A 12,489-nucleotide genomic window follows, 5' to 3' on the forward strand; every position below is an offset into this window, starting at 1 on the left:
CCTAAGGCTAGCAGGCGTGTTTTGCTGTTGTCTCTGTGTGCGTGCCGAGGTAGCACGCACACAGAGACGCAAGATTTACATAACGTTGATTTTAGAGATTAAACGGATAAATGGGATTTTCGGCCAAAGTAAACGCTTTCAAGAGATCTTTTACCGTCAGGATTCAATCTGTCCTAACGTACAATACGCTTAGAAGAGGACTTCCGACGACGGAGTCCTATCTCTGCCCTTTCAAAGACGTCGGCGATTGAAGTTTTGCCGGGAAAGCGGTCCATTTTGGCGGGCTTTTCGGGCTTGTGCTCCACGGGGTTGCATGCAGTTGCCTGTCTCGACGCTGGCGGGCGGCGGCGGCCCCGCCATCTTTGCGGCCTCCACGGTGCTCGCCTGAAACGTCGCGCGCACTCTTCGGAATTCCTGCACCAAGCCTGATTTATATGATGTGAAGATTCCTCACCATGGTGCTAACTTTGGGGGAACCTGTGTTCGCACGTAACTCTTACCGTAACTCTGCCGCGTTTCAGCAGCCGATCCCTCGTCGCTCGTCCGGCTTCTCCGCTGCACGGCGGCCATTGCTTGTGCCTTCGTGGGCTCGCCCTGCTCTTCGCGCCAACGCTATGCGTGAGTACCCTGTGGACCTCCCATCGTCGCCCGCCCGGGACTTCTCCTTCAGCGGTCTTCGCGCGGACCATTGCGAGCCTGCAGCCTATCCGCGTCGCTCCCTATATATACTACCGCAAGGTTACACCAGTTCCTTTGTCCTTCGCGCAGTTTCCTCGCTGCATGGTGTATATCGCGCGCTCTTCCTTTCGACTCTGTCGCTGTTCGACTTCTCCCGGCGTGCAGCTAGCTACCATCGAGCGCGCATACCTCTTCGCACCATCGCTGTGTATTGGTTCCTCGGTTATCTTCCCCTGCTCTCGCGGCGTTTCCACCTTGTTGCGTCCGCGCGCCTCTGAGTGTATACTATTTACCAGTGGGTAACAAGCAGTGGCCCATCCTTTTTAATATTTCGGGATTTTACTCTTTCCAGGCAACAATATCTTGAAGGTACCGGCCTTAAGCGTCCAAACGAAGACCGAACGCAAACGGTAAGCTTGAGTGCGTTGTGGTGCCTCTGCTTGCGGAGCGTTCAGATTTGGTATTGTGTGTAGGTTCGCGTTAGTCATATGTTAGTGTTCGGCAAAGAATGAATTGTAAGCAACGTGTAAAGCATGATGCAATTCGTTCTCTGTGTTCTTACATTGAACGCATTCCGAGGGACTTAATGGGTGCGCAGCAATCTTTGTAGGCCTTACATTGTGGTTGTGTCGACAAAATGGCGGTGAGCTGTTTGTGGCCCTTTCGCCACCATGTTTTGATGTGCGTAGTTTTGGGACGAACTGATATGCCTGTGTTGTTTCTCTGGCAGGTTGTTGCCGTTTTTCAAAGGAAGACTTATCAAGCGATCCGCCTGAGGTGGCAGCTTGCTACACGAAGTGTCAACCAATGCTCATTTATTTCCAGTCACTTTGAAGGTTAGTGGTGTAACAATTCAGTTGTTCCGTAAGCGGCCCTATGGCTTGTTGGATTACATTGTTTGACGTGGAGGTTCCTACATATGTCACTGTACAAAGAAGGACCGCGTTATGGTTATGTGCTTGCTCTTATATTTGAACAAATAAAAAGAAAACTGCTGTTTGCTGAAAGTGACATCGCAGCGGGAAATCGCGCACTGACCGCAGAGCGTTCAAAGGAAAACGCGACAAGTTTTTGACGAATCTGCGACAGCACAGGTATCCCCGAGCAACGGCTCCATGCTGCTGCGAAAGGAACGGACCCGCCCGCCTTATCTGCTTCATGCGGTCTGGGCTTGTGACAGCGACGGCGGCCTTTGATACGCCTGATCGTTAACAGTACTGCCGACCTAAGGCGGGTTACTTCTCGCCCTTGCATCTCATTGGGCATATCACGGTAGCATGCGACAAACTAGTGCCATGGTTTTCAAAAGCAGCCGTTGGCATTTCTGTGTAATCAAGCATCACTTATGATGGCGCCGTGACCTCAACCATCGAAGGCAAAAGAGATCTAGATCTTATTACCGCACTGGAAACATTCATTCAGTCCTGCCACAAAGTTAATGGCTGGCTGCTCTGCCATGAACTAAAGACATGTTACAAGTTTGGGGAAGGTGAAAATCCCAAATGCAAACATTGAGCCAATGTCTGCACCTATATACCTTTCGAATAAGTCCTCCCTGGGCATTGCCACATTTCTAGCTGGACTGTTGTGTGCACCCGGCCCTAGCACGGTGGAAGTGGTAGCGAGCTCACTATGCCAGTTTGCAACAGTCCGATGAGGATGTTTTCATATCTGCGTGTTCACAATGAAAAGGTCTACAAACTTCATTTTACACATGCAAGTCTTGTTGGTCTTCTTTGTTATATTTCTATTCAGTTTCGTGTGTGATTTTTACAATTTAAAACCCAATATTTCACATGCTTTTACACCTGTGTATGTAAGCTGCCGATTTCTTGCCATGTTGCAGCAACTTAACATTTACGTGGACTTTTTGAAAGCAGCTGACTACAGCCTGGTTGGCCTACCTAGTGTTTGAATAATTACAACCAGAGGAACTGCTCTGTGAAAGAACTTGGCAGTGGCATTTATTCAGATGGGACACCTTTTGGCATACCTACACCTTACCTCAAGGCACTGCAGTAAGTGCTGCAGTAATGTGTCAATTGTCTTGAGAACTTTCGAGCTCATAAAGCACAATAGTTTTGGCCAGCTGATTTGTCAGGGCTTGGATTCTAGATTTCCTAAATGATGCTGATTGAGCACTGTAAGTAGGTTCTCTCAACACTACTGCTTGTATATCACACACAGAACAGCGAACTTGGTCAATATTTCCTTGAACTTTATTCGTGAAGGCAATGATACGCGTACTTTGGACTTACGTCATAGCAGCCGCCATCGTTGGGACCAGAAAGCGGAGCGAAAACTTCGGCATTTTCCTAATCTGCTGATCGCCCAGCGGCTCTCGTGGACACTAAGCAAGCCTCTGTGCCCAGAGATGGCACTCGTGATGTCACTCAAACTCTATACAAAGCACGCCTTACATGTAAATATTTCTGCTTGGCTAACTGTTGCAGCAGATGTGTGTAGCACTTGTGCCTCAGTCTTCTAATGGTGAGGGAATTTTTTTTATGGAAGTAGTGAAGAATCATGCAGAGCAAAGTTAAACAAGTCGTCTGGCCATTGGAGGTGCAGCCAGCTTTGCTCTGCATGAGTAATTCTGACCACAATAATTCTCAGTGGAAACATGATGATTAGATTTGCTCGCATTGTCCATGCGAGCTGTGGGACAGTGTGTTGTACATAGGACTTATTGCATTCTCTGCGAACAAGTTGTGAATGCAGACATAACTCGTCTATAGAACTCCTTTTTTTGTGTGTGATGCAGGGTCGTAATCCTTGTTTCAATTTACTTCTGAAGTAACATTTTGTCACTAAAACGTATATATCAGCTGCTTGCTCGAACTCGTCAGGTATAGTGTTTACCCAAGAAAATGCAGTGCACACAAGCTTCATGCATAAGCTGCATACTCAACCCACCTTCAAACTGGTGGTATCATTGAGGCAGCATGACTGGAAACAATTCATGGCACAATGTATCACCCCATACTTCATAATTAAAAAGTACCTTCAGTTTATTTTAAAATATTCTCCTGCGTACATTAAACTCTTGTACCGGTTCTCAACACACATTACTTTTGACTGAGGTACAGTAAAACCTCGATAATTCGAAATCTGATAATTCGAAGGTTTTCTGCGGTCCTGTATTTTCCTATGTAAATTTGGCCGGATAATTCGAACAGGCGACCTGCGCCAGCCCGGTTCTAAAATTTGGGGTGCCATGCGACAATGCCTAATCCATGTTTCGCCGAAAACCCGGCGAAACGACGGCCCTATGGAGCTGCGAGGCAAAACCACATAGCAATGGCGATGATTTATAGGCGAAGCGCCCCAGCGAGAGCATTCTCGGCACGAAAATCGGTCCACAGTGCGCCCTGCGGACCGCCAAAGCGAGCGCCTGCAGAGGAGAAGACGTACTTCACTGCAACGCAGCGGGCATACTGGTTTTTATCACGTGATCTCGGCCCCACTTCATCCCACGGCATGCTTCACCCTCTCTTCGCACAGCATCAGCGGGAGCACGTGTTCCTGTTCCGTACCGCGACTGCTCTTCCCCCGTGCCTCCGACGCTGCAAGTACGCCGCCACCACCCCGCGCAGGTCTCGCCTGCGCCATTTCTTCGTGTTGTGCGCGGCGGTTAGGGGTCAGCTACTGTGCCGTTGTTTTTTTTGGAGGGGGGGGGGGCTGTGCAGAAGTGCTAGCTTTGTGACCGTACCAGCGAACGAAATGCCGAAGTACAGGACTTTAACGCTGCCGCAGAAGTTTTGCTTGATCCAAGAAGCAGGCAAGAATGCTTGTACCAAGGCAGTTGGCTAAAAGGCACGCCGTGCCCCTCTCGGCGTTGTCCACAATACTGAGCAACAAGTCGAAAATGCTAGAGGCTTGCGGCAAGACATTCTTCGAAGGGGTCACGAGTGCAGGCTCCCACGTATCAAGATGTGGAAGCTGCTCAGGTTTACTGGCTGCAGAAAGCAAACGCAGCCCACCTTCCCGTCAGTGGAACGCTACTGCGGGGGAAGGCCAACGACCTAGCTCTACAGCTTGGGCACGAAGAATTCAAGTGCAGTAATGAATGGTTTTGCTGTATTAAGGAACGCAATAATTTGACGTTTCTCACCATCTGCGGTGAGAGCGGCAGCACTAACGAGAGTGTTGTCGAGGATTGGAAAAAGCACACATTGGCGCCGCTGCTTAGTGAGTACTGTGCAGACGACGTTTACAACCTTGACGCGGCTGCACTTTTTTATGAAATGCTGCCAACAAAATCATTTGCAGTGAACAACACCGCAATGAAGGGTAGAAAACAGGCCACGGACAGGATTACTATGCTGTTCGGCGTGAACATGTGCGGTAAACACAAGCTGCCGGGACACAGCTGCAGGACACAACGCAGCGTCGTGTCCCGCCTGTCCCTTTGTCTCGTGCTGCGCGGTTCCTGCCACAAGATAACGCTGGAGAGTGCGGAAAGGCGTCGAATCAGATGGACGCCTCCTAAATGCCCTCCAGTGTCTCCAGCATTTAACATTCACAAGCAATTGTGTATTTAATCAATATGTTTACCACACATCATAAATTATGGTGAGGCATGAAAAAAAGTCTGACACAAGCAGTAACACCATGCTAAAGGCTTTCGCCTCACCGCACTTTAGGTCAACGAAGTGCCCTCTGAAATTTAGAACTCGCCGCTGGTGCTAGCAGAAACGAATGGAACACATTACTGCCAAGCATCATCTGCCATACAGAGCCATCACTTTTTTCAACAATCTGTTTTCTCGGGCTCTAGTTTCGTATAATTCTGGCAGATGCTGCTGCCGTTCCAGTCAGCCCAGCTTAGTCTTTTGTGGCCAAGCTTACTGGCTTCGGAGGTGGCACAGTGGTTTGCCACTGCTAAAAAAAATACACGCAGAGGAAGGCTGAGTATGTTCCATGAGGTCATCACATATTTGAGCATTCTTCATACAGTGCACAGAAAGCAAAGTGCCAGCGGGTGCTGATATTACTTCGCATAATACTTGTGCAGTCCTTGAGCATACTGCGTGGGTACATTGCCTAAAAAAAAATGCCATTAAATTTTTAATAAACGAAATGTTTGACATGCATAATGATACACCTGTTTCAAGAGTGGCTCTCAAAACTGGCCATTGAGTCAACCTTGGCAGCCTTAACTATTCGTTGGTGTGGGGAGCACTGCTTGTTGATCTCCCACCAGTACTGTAAAATACACCTTGTGGTATGAATTAAAAGGCTGCAGTTAGTGAGTGATGTGATCGCAGGAAATGTCTGTCAGGCATTATTATAATGTATATACCATGTGGGAGGGGGGAAAGTGAACAGGGGCTCTGCATGGCCATTCCTTGATATAAGGCCTTGCTGCAATTTCCAACATCTTTGCATGTGGTTACGAATGCACTGTCCTTTTGAAAGGAGCGGGTAAACATGATGTGTGCCTCATTGCCCACGACAACTGCGACTTTCGCAGACATCTGAAACGCTGCACTTAAGAGGATGATATTGGGGCCTTGAAACTGTTCATGTTAGCTACGTTTGATTTTTTAAAATAAATATTTTAAGTTTTCATTATAAAAGAACCAAAATATATTTGATTCCTTGGGTTGCTTGAGCTTGCTAAGGTAGCATGTGATGTTAAATTACCTTGTTTTTTAAGATTAGAAGATTAACTATCTTGTACTTATTATTGTGTACTGTGGGGAACTGGTGCCTCCAGTTGCTTGGCATGGCCTTCATTGATTGCAGTGGTCTTTCACAAATCCCTACACCTGGTGCACAACCATTAGGACATTCAGCTGTAGGTTAGTGCTCAATGGATGCAAGGCATGAGGGAAGAAAGAGTAGGATTTAAAAAGGACACCGACATACATGTTCAGGATTGTCGTATCCAAGCAAGTCCCAGTGAACAAGCGTACTTGCCAAATCCTTCGAAAGCGTCCTTAACATTAGATTAATGTTTTTATTACAATCCCGTGATCTTGACATCCATCAGTGTGGATTTAAAAAGGCGTGCTCTACAACCGACCATCTAGTCCGCCTAGAGAACACAGTCCGAGAAGCATTTATACACAAGCAACACTGCCTTGCGGTCTTTTTCGATTTAGAGAAAGCCTATGACACCACATGGAGGTTTGGCATACTGCGGGACGTTGGAGACCTCGGAATCCATGGTAGAATGCTAAAATGCTTGAGTGACTTTTTGACCAACTGTTCATTTCAAGTACACCTGGGTGCCACTCTTTCTAAAACTTTCAAGAGAACGGCGTGCCTCAGGGGTGCATTTTAAGCACCACGCTTTTTATAGTAAAAATGAATTCCCTAGCAAAAATAATCCCAAAGTCTATCATGTATTCTGTCTACGTCGACGATCTCCAGATTACTTGCACATCCTCTAGCATTTCATCGTGTGAGAGGCAAATACAGATGACAGTAAATAAACTAACAACATGGGCACACAAACGGTTTCAAGTTTTCCACGCAAAAGTCAGTAGCTGTTCTTTTTTCGCTTAGAAGAGGACTGCTCACTGATCCCTCCTTGTATTTAAATGAAGTCCCACTACCAATTAAAGATGAGCACAAATTTCTAGGAATGACATGATAAAAAGCTCACATTCCTACCACACATAAACATACTCAAAAAGAAAGCTTCTAAATCTCTGTATATACTAAAAGTACTTTCACGAAAACATTGGGGTTCCGATAGGACTTGTCTTTTACGGATTCATCGCTCTGTCATACGTTCTACATTAGATTACGGATGCATAGTTTATGGATCAGCGAGGCAGTCGTACCTTAAACGGCTAGACCCAGTACACAATTTAGGCGTGCGTCTTTCCACCGGTGCATACAGGACGTCACCGATAAACAGTCTATGTGGAAGCCAACGAGCCGTCGCTTACAGAGAGAAGAACCATGCTCACTTGCTCGTACTTTTTAAAAATCCGTTCACTACCTAAACATATCTGTCACCAAATAGTCACAAGGTGCCCATCTAGAACACTATTTAACAACAAACCATTAGCAGTAAGGCCACTTCTCCTGCGTTTTGAAGACGTGTGCAAAAACCTCGGCGTAATGGATGCATTACCTGCCGTTGCTCGAAGACGTGGTCCACTGCTTCCATGGTTCAATTTTCCTGTAATCTGTGACCTCACTCTTGCACATTTCCGTAAAAAGCGAACTCCACAGCAACATATATTACAAGAATTCCGTGCCCTTGAAGAAAAATACAGTAGTTTTACAGAATTTTATACTGATGGATCAAAAACAGATAGTTGCGTAGGAAGCGCAGTGGTGCGAGGTAATTCGGAGCAAATAGTAAGACTACCACAGTGTTCCTCCATCTTCACCGCGGAGTGCTACGCAGTATGGATGACCATAGAAAAAATACTAAGTGAGAACCTCAAAAATGCTGTTATCTACACAGACTCCTTAAGTGTACTTGGAGCTCTCCATTCTAAAAATGCAAGCTCCCCTCTGCTCGGTGACATCATACACAACATAGTAACTGCCACAGCTCAAGGACAAAATATACAACTGTGCTGGGTCCTGAGTCATGTGGGAATAAAAGGCAATGAGAGAGTAATGTATATGCTGGTAAAGCTCGTGGCAAGGAAATAATGAAAGTAAATATGCCGTTTAATGATTGCATGAAATTAGTAGCAAGCAAACTAAGAAAAAATGGCAGTCGGCTTGGAACAATGAGGTCAAAAATAAACTACACTTGGTAAAACCAGTTTTAGGTGAATTTAAGTCGTGTGGGCACCAAGAACGTTACAAGGAAGTGATCTTATGCCGTCTCCGAATAGGCCAGACGCACCTTACGCACAACTTCCTACTAACAAAACAAGACAAACCTGTTTGCCAACAATGTGGAGATGAACTTACGGTTAACCATATTTTATTCTCTTGTGTGGAACTGGATGAACTAAGAAAAACGTATTTTACTGAATTTTATAATAAATGCATTCCTTTTCATCCCGCACTGCTTTTAGAAGACGATGCAATTGTTAATATATTGTGTTTTTAGCTTAACGACACGGGATTTCTCAAGAGACTAAATTTTTACCCACTGGTTTGTTTTAATTTTAGTACACCTCAGCCAATTTCTCAGGCCTGAGAAGAAAGCTGAGGCTTTTATTTTGATTGGTTGGGAGCCTCGATGTCCTTCCGCAGCCAAGGAAGGCTACTGAGGTTACCCGGCCCTCTTTAAAGCTTTTACTTGTAGCCATTTATAAAATTTGTGTATGTGCTCACTGGGTAATATTAATGTTTGAGGGCCGCTAGAGCAAGGATTATTCTTGCATTTCTATAATATTCAACAAAAGAATTTTCCTATACCTTGTTCTTGGTGCATGATGGCCTCAGTTGCCTATGTGCCATAAAACACAACACAAACATAAGGAGCCATGCTTTTGTTGTGTGTTTTATCTTTTGTCTGGAAACTATCTTGGAACTGGTATATGAGAGAGATTACATAGATGGAGTTCAAGCAAAGTTTATGCTTAATGTCTCGTGTAACTTAAGAGCAAAATTTGGCAGTGCTAAATGAGACAATGTGGGTGCGCTATAAATTTCATCGCATTTCTCATGTGGCATTGCATGAGAGTGGGCATGACAGCTATGGTATGGTCGTCTCTAGCATTGTTAAGCTGCATATGAGTCGATAGGGCAGATGGCGTCGAACAGTGAGTCATTCCAGTCCATGATGGCTTGGTGAAAAGTAGAGATGAAGCGAAAGCTTTACTACGCCAGCCAGCGAGCCATTTCGGCTCTTCGCGCCGTATGTCGTATGTAGGCAGCCGTATGCGCTGGCCGACAACGACCTTCAGCCACCGTTGCCTAGCAATGCCGCAGCTGCGCTCCAACAGATGTCGCCGCTCGCTGCACCAGGTGTGCTCTGCTGGTGTAGAGGGAGAGGAGGTGTTGCCTTGTGGGATATATATATATATGTACGCCTCAGTGTATTGTAGTCGTTATGGAGAGCGCTAAAGAGACGCAACAACGACAGAACGAAGCGAAGAGACAACGCGCTCAAGAGACGCCAGAAGAACGCGCCGCATGACTCGAGAAGCGTCGTAACGAAGATGCTGCTAGAAGTCGTGCCACTTCCCAGAGCGACTCTTCAACTGCGGAAGAGACCGGTTTGAGTTCTCGAGAGCGTCGGAATGAGATGCTGCGTAGACAACGTGCCAAGGAAATGATGCTTTTGCAATTCAACTGGGGTTAACCAGAGCTAAACCACAGCCATTTTTTTCACTAGGAGTGTAGGCAGCCTTGTGGTGGGTTATCTGACTGGAGAGGTGGTAAGCTGGTGGTAGGATTGATACTTCTAAAGACAAATGATATATTTTATGAAGGAGGCGTTTTCAATATTGGGTAGTACTTCTAAACTTATGTGGGTACTGAACTACTACGGAAGCATGGTAGTTTAGAAGCCTTGGAGCTTCATGCAAGGTGGGAGCTTGAGGTGTAGAACATTTTTGCTTGCTTGTATTAATTGGGAAGAGGAATACTACGCGTCTAAAAATGGGCTGAAGATGAATCTCATCTTGACATTTTGGGTAGAGGTTGTGGCATGGAAACATTCAGCTAGTTGACTGTGTACTGTTAAAATTTGCACTATAGGGAATCTGCACTGGCCAAGTGGTGCTGCAACTGCCCCACTGTACTGCCAGAAGTTACTGTTGATAGCTGCTTTACTCATGGGAAAATGGACCATAATCTGAACTTTAAGAGATGCATGTCTGACAGCATTTCTCGTTTCGCTGTTTTTTGTATGGCCTGGTCATGCAGATGCCCGCTATATTTGGCTGTGGCAGAGTGCTGATGCTCGTACCTCCTGATGATCGAGGGGACAAGTGGAGTTATGAAAATCCTGTGCATGCATTCCAAAGCTACTTCCTCTACTAGCTGCGCTGTGTGTTACAGTGCTGCGATCAGTATGCAGGCTCCAAGTTTAGGCTACCTACATGAGGGGGCAGGCAGCCTTGTCAGACTCTTGTTAAAAGGAATAATAGAGGTAAGCCATGACTTGCACAGGGTCCAGTTAGATGCATACAGTGGGTAAGGGCAAAAATGATTCATATGGCACATAAAGTGCACAACCAATTTACTGAGCTCTTGGCTTGATTCGGGGCCCTGTGATATGTTCATTTACCATGGGAATGCTTGAGATGTCCTGTAAACCTAACGTACTTCCAAGCTGCCTTGTTCATAATATCATTGCGTTTGGAAGCAAAATTGGGTCTAGAGAACTGAAGAGGGTAAGAATGAGGTGATAGAGCTCTTCAAATTTGTTTACATTTTTAGAAAAGAGTGTAAAGCAAAGGCAGCACTTACTTTCATGCATAGTTTGCTGTAACAAAACAAAAACATGCATATGCACATGGCTTTGCTTTGCAGACTTGATAAAATTAGTCCTCTGCCATTTTTTTTCCCAGACTCCAGTGATGCACAAGCATTCAAAGGAAAGTGTGCACACTTTCCTGAGTAAAATTGCCCTATAAAAATGTGAATGGACAGTGCATCTTCATAGCACATCTAAATGGGGATTGATGAATAGCTGCCTAATCTGTGCAGTTACCAGGATTTAGTTTTCTGGTCTGCTTCAGTAAAATGTGTAGCAGGATAGCACCGTGGTTTGACTTTGCATCACCATTTTGAAAGCTGGGGAAGGGTTTGGTAATGGATGCTAGGTGCTGCCTGTGAGGCTTCAGTATTTTCTCTTTTCTAGCAACAGCTTGCCATATCTCAATGTGGCAGAGCAAGAATATTAAAGGTGTTCACTCAAAGATGAACTCACTGAGGTTTGTGAGAGGTCTTCTCATGTTGCCCAACAATGAACAGACTGGAAGTATGTCTTCAACCTGTGGATGGTTTAAATTTGATTCCTGTGTACTTGTTGGAAACTGAGTCTTCATTGAATTTCACCTATGCTGTCCTCTGAAAGTGATCCAAACTTCATTGACAGCCTTTTCTGTGCTGCTCCATATTTGAACATTGCTTGCAACTCCTCGAAGGTGAGCTGAATGTCAAATTTTCTGCGCTAGGTAAGCTGTCCTTCAGTGCTGTTCACTGAATTAATGTTAATTTTTGTGCATGCACATCCAGCTTTATAAACCACCTAGACTGCAAATTCCACCTCCTATTGATACTATGGCTGATTTTCTTGACATCTTTGCTTTGGTGACATGTCTAAGGGTGTTCTACTGGTGCTTGGTGATGGGGGGAGCCATTGAAATGCAAGTTACATTGCCACCAATGACAACTGAGTGATGGGCTTAACTACAGTAGACTTTCCTTGTAAGGTGTTTTTGTTTTCAGTCTGTTATTAGCTGAGTCTGTTATTAGCTACCTTGCTGGGTAAACATTTCCACACTTTTAGGGCTGAAATTATTTCAGGGCTTCTGTTGTACTCGTTGGAAGATGGACAACTTATTAGATTCTGTTGCCCAGCCTTCAGTGGCTGTAATTCAGTTCAAACAGTTTTGGTCCAGAACGAACGCATCACCAAGTTTCTGCATTAAATAAATTTTGTAAGAGAATAAAAAATGCAATAATACTGAGGGGGCCACAATGCATGTGGAGATTCGCATTTAAAATTTTGAATCGTACGGCAGAGTAGTGCGACTGCTTGTCTTTGGCAGCACCACCTTGATTCCAGTGCCTGTTGGATCAAATCAAGCAGCTCCCATCAACCCTTCATCCGCTTTCCCACTCACTAGCCTTTGTGCCTGCTCTGCATGTATAGTGAGGGAAAGAACATCCCATGACTAGCGACATATATTGTGGGAAATGGGTGAA

General features: G+C 45.4%; 1 protein-coding gene across 10 annotated transcripts in view; it reads left to right on the forward strand.

The window, feature by feature from the left end:
- The window catches only part of LOC144121767 (uncharacterized), a 38,482-nt gene that overhangs the window by 325 nt on the left and 25,668 nt on the right, over positions 1-12,489 (forward strand). For 4 of the 10 annotated variants that reach the window (XM_077655156.1, XM_077655150.1, XM_077655155.1 and 1 more), the window contains exons 2-4: positions 522-618; positions 1,031-1,088; positions 1,409-1,514. The gene's annotated coding sequence lies outside the window, so the exon portion shown is untranslated. Of the gene's footprint in view, positions 1-316; positions 619-1,030; positions 1,089-1,408; positions 1,515-2,524; positions 2,697-12,489 lie in introns of those variants that run through there. The other 6 variants (XM_077655159.1, XM_077655157.1, XM_077655153.1 and 3 more) reach the window with 3 other exon arrangements.

The sequence above is a fragment of the Amblyomma americanum genome, chromosome 2, assembly GCF_052857255.1.
Source record: "Amblyomma americanum isolate KBUSLIRL-KWMA chromosome 2, ASM5285725v1, whole genome shotgun sequence".
Taxonomy (NCBI): domain Eukaryota; kingdom Metazoa; phylum Arthropoda; class Arachnida; order Ixodida; family Ixodidae; genus Amblyomma; species Amblyomma americanum.